Source organism: Cherax quadricarinatus, chromosome 12, assembly GCF_038502225.1.
Source record: "Cherax quadricarinatus isolate ZL_2023a chromosome 12, ASM3850222v1, whole genome shotgun sequence".
NCBI lineage: Eukaryota > Metazoa > Arthropoda > Malacostraca > Decapoda > Parastacidae > Cherax > Cherax quadricarinatus.
In genome coordinates, this window is record NC_091303.1 from 13,050,903 (window position 1) to 13,055,902 (window position 5,000).

Consider the following 5,000-nt stretch of genomic DNA (forward strand, 5'->3'; position numbering starts at 1 on the left):
CCCCTATCTCTCCTGTCCTCCAGTGTCGTCAGGTTGATTTCCCTTAACCTCTCCTCGTAGGACATACCTCTTAGCTCTGGGACTAGTCTTGTTGCAAACCTTTGCACTTTCTCTAGTTTCTTCACGTGCTTGGCTAGATGTGGGTTCCAAACTGGTGCCGCATACTCCAATATGGGCCTAACATACACGGTGTACAGGGTCCTGAATGATTCCTTATTAAGATGTCGGAATGCTGTTCTGAGGTTTGCTAGGCGCCCATATGCTGCAGCAGTTATTTGGTTGATGTGCGCTTCAGGAGATGTGCCTGGTGTTATACTCACCCCAAGATCTTTTTCCTTGAGTGAGGTTTGTAGTCTCTGGCCCCCTAGACTGTACTCCGTCTGCGGCCTTCTTTGCCCTTCCCCAATCTTCATGACTTTGCACTTGGTGGGATTGAACTCCAGGAGCCAATTGCTGGACCAGGTCTGCAGCCTGTCCAGATCCCTTTGTAGTTCTGCCTGGTCTTCGATCGAGTGAATTCTTCTCATCAACTTCACGTCATCTGCAAACAGGGACACCTCAGAGTCTATTCCTTCCGTCATGTCGTTCACAAATACCAGAAACAGCACTGGTCCTAGGACTGACCCCTGCGGGACCCCGATGGTGTGTGTGTGTGTGTGTGTGTGTGTGTGTGTGTGTGTGTGTGTGTGTGTGTGTGTGTGTGTGTGTGTGTGTGTGTGTGTGTGTGTTACGTGAAAGATTATATGTGACAAAGGAGTCACCAAAAGAGTACCTGTTACTATATTTACGAACGTTACCACAAAAAAATAACCATGTTTGTCTGTGTCTCTCTCTCTCTCTCTCTCTCTCTCTCTCTCTCTATTTTTTTTAAGGATCCCTAGCTTTATTGACAAGCTATTTACAGGTTAACGATTCCTAACTTTATTGGCAAGCTAAGAGCTGTTACCTACATCAGCTCATTTGAAAGCATTTTTATTGTTATGAGACATACAAGTAGGGAACAGGATGAAGTTGGAGCCATCTGTGGGCCAGCATTTTCATTTGATCAACTGACTTTATCTCGTTGACATCATTATGCTGTACGAATGTGTTCCATACTCGAGTCATCCTGGGTATGTATGATCTCAGATGGAGTGATGTTCTGGAGAAGGGTACAGCCAGAGTGAAGTTGCTGCTTTCTGCCCGTCTTGTGGCATAAAAGCTTGTTTCACGCTGTCCTCGAAGTGGATCCAAGTGTGATATTTTGACAATATTGGCCTTGTACATAACAGTAAGGCCACCCACATCCCTCCTATGTTGAAGGCTCTGCTGAAATGACAGATCTATCCAGGATGTGTCCAGGCGAGAGATGAGACGTCTTGCTCTGTTCTCTACTCTGTCAAGCAGTCGCAGATGAGAGGGGGGGGGGCAGGCAAATCAAGAAAGTGTAGCAGACTCAAGGTGTGAGCGTACTTGTGCCTCGTACAGGATCTTGCAACCCCTACTGTCAAGCAGATGCGAGATACGGCGAAGTGCTGTAAGCTTCCTGGCTGCCTTGTTTGCAAGATTTACAACATGGTTCTTCATGGTTAGTTTGGAGTCAAATTTCACCCCAAGGATATCAACTTCTTCTCCAGGTGCCAACATCGTCCCATTCATCCGTACTACTGCACCAGCATTACCATCATGGTGCCTAGAGACGATCATCATTTGCGTTTTCTCAGGTGCAAATGTTACTTGCCATCTATTTCCCCAAGCTGATATAGCTCTCAGCTGGTGATTGATGTAGCTTAGAGCAGCTGGCATTTCTTCTCTTGGATAAGTGAATGTCAATGTACAGTCGTCTGCATACTCTCTCTCTCTCTCTCTCTCTCTCTCTCTCTCTCTCTCTCTCTCTCTCTCTCTCTCTCTCTCTCTCTTATTCACACACACACTCACACACACACACGAGAAACATGAAAGCAGGTCGTGCGAAAACGCCGAGGGGAGAGTGATAGATGCACTTGAGATAAAACCTTGAGGGACAGGAGATGAAATGTTCTCTGCTGAAAAGACGATACCAAAGGGAGAGAGAGAGAGAGAGAGAGAGAGAGAGAGAGAGAGAGAGAGAGAGAGAGAGTGTGTGAGTTTGTATAAAGTGATAGAAACAAGTGGGGGAAATATACCTGTGTAGCAGAGGAGGAAGGATAAAGGAGGAGGCAGGAGTGACATTTTTTTACTGTAAGGAAGGCTAGCGAGGGGGACAGTAGAGGAAAATGTGAAGATATCCGAATAAAGATGAGAGAAAAGCAACAGGGGAAAAGGTATCAGGATTTGTTTAGAAGTAGGCAACGGCAACTGGGCGTGAGCAGGAACTGAGAGTGCCGGAGAAAGGACGAGGGAGAAATAGTGATAAAGAAGGGCACTGTCAAGAGACAGTTACACAGTGCCTGGAGAAAGGTGGGTAATATCGTTTGATCCATGGTAGTGGAGAGGTAGTTCCAATTCCTTTATTCAAGAGCACTTCACCAGCATCAAAGCACCCTCTTGAAGGGACTATTAAGAGGAAGAGGCAGGTAAGAGTGAATAAAACGTATTGGTAAGGTTACTCTTGCTGAGATAGGGAAGAGAAGGGTGCCTGTACTTGAGAATCTCAAAGGAAGGGAAGGAGGGAGGCTGTGTGTGCGATGCAGAAATGTTCTACTTGACTAGCGGAAAGTAGGAAGGAAAACACAGCCTGAGATGGAGGAAGGCATGATGTGCTTGAGGTGGAGAAGGAGGGAGAGAGAGAGAGAGAGAGAGAGAGAGAGAGAGAGAGAGAGAGAGAGATTTAGCACGCTATTTACATTCCCATTATTTATTCCTATTTTCCATTTATATATCTCAATCATATCCCCCCTAATTCTACGTCTTTCTAGAGAATGCAGATTCAGGGATATGGGATCAACTTTGTCATCCGTCTTTGTACGTTTTCCAGTGTATTAATATCCATTCTGTAATACGGTGACCAGAACTGTGCAGCATAATCTCCATGAGGCCTAATCAAAGATATATAGAGCTGAAGAACAACCTGAGAACTTCTATTATTTATACTTCTTGCTATGAAGCCATGGATTCTGTTCGCTCTATGGCGAGCACTTATGCACTGTTGTCTTGGTTTTAGATTACTGCTAACCAGGACTCCCAAATCCTTTTCGCAATCAGAAATATTAAGATCTACATTATTTAGTTTGTATGTGGTATGGTTATTTTCATGTCCAATGTTTAGAACTTTGCATTTGTCTATATTAAACTGCATCAACCACTTTTCCGACCACTGCATCAGTCTATTCAAATCTTCCTGGAGTGCTCTAATGTCCTCATCAGAATGAATTAGACGATTTAGTTTGGTGTTATCAGCAAACTTGCCCATGTCGCTATTTATTCCCTCAATGTCGTTTATATAAATTGTGAACAACAAAGGTCCCAACACTGACCCCTGTGGAACACCACTCGTGACGTGCCCCTACTCTGATTTCTCCCCATTGATGAAAACTTTCTGCTGCCTATTTGTCAGCCACGCCTCTACCCAGGAAAAAATTTCTCCTACTCCGTGTGCCTTAATTTTCCTCAATAGCCTCTGATGTAGAACTCTATCAAAAGCCTTGCTGAGAGAGAGATCTGCACGTGAAGCAGTTTGAAACCGAGAGTAGGAAACTGCGTACAGAAAGTAGAGGAGCAGTAGATAAGATGGCCGTTGTACAAAGAAGTAAAGTCCTGGGATGTAATAATTAAGATAAGGTGAAAATACTACGAGTACACCTATCCTCTAGCCTCCCCACCACTCTCTGCCCTCCCCACCACGCCCTCGCCTCCTATCACGCCTTCCCCTCACATCCAGGCTCTCACTCTGGCCTCCCTCCTCCGGTAATTTCTCCTCAAGACACTACTTAAAACCCTCTCTGTTCTCCTGCCCTTCACACACTACTTCCGTTGCTGGTCGCCAGATAGGGTCGTTAACGGGTAATGGCTGTGTTCTTGTTGGCAGAGAACAGTCACGAGAGAATGCTGCCATTACCATAACACAAGCCTCGTCCACGCCCCTCCCAGTACACTGCATACAGACCATAATGGCTCACCGACGCCCTGACTTCATGCCCTTCACGTATTCAGCAGGTGAAGTCTTTTTCAGTAAGTAGCCAGCAGGGAATGATCAGTTTTATTATAATGATTTTTTACCGTAAATACAAGCTGCGCGAATTTTTCCCTGGGTATTTTCGTCGTTAAATGAGTTTGGGTCACTCTTATTAGATGCCCAGCAACATTTACGTTGCTTTTATGACACTTACAGGTACTTATGTACGAATGAAATAATACCATAAGCGGAGTGTTGCGTTATGGGGGGGGGAGCGTATGGGCGCGGATGCTGGTTGCCATGGTTATGTGTCTGCGAGCATCCGTCCAGCAGTCGTTTTAGTGAGATTACACTCAAAAAGTATTGTAAGCCGGTTAATGAAATTTTTGTTTATGCTTATTAGCATAGAGATGACAGCTTTAAATTTTCGCCTCTATTACCATGACAGCAAAAATTTTGGTGCAGGATTTTCCTCCCATTGAATCACAAATGATTCTCACCTAGATTGTGGGGGAAGGAAAAAGAACCACAATAATATTTTTTTTCAGAGCTTCACTGTCGTAAATGATGTTTTTAGCATATCAGGAAAATACAGTTAAGTACATGAGAGATTTTTGGAGCACAAAAGAATGAGATATCTTTTAGCACATCAGAGAGATATTTTAGCAAATAAGAGAGGTGTTTTAGCACACCAGAGAGATAATATAATACGCCAGAGAGGTGTTTAACACACCATTAATTAACAATCAGAAATGTTTCAGTATACTGGAGAGGTGTTTAGCGCACTGGTGTTTTAAAGCACCATCGAGGAGTCTAGCACACCTGCAAGGTGTTTCAGCACACCAGCTGCCCCAGCTGCCCCAGCTGCCCCAGCTGCCATCCCAGTTTTGACAGATTCTTAAGAATCTTAACTATCTTGTATCTTTTA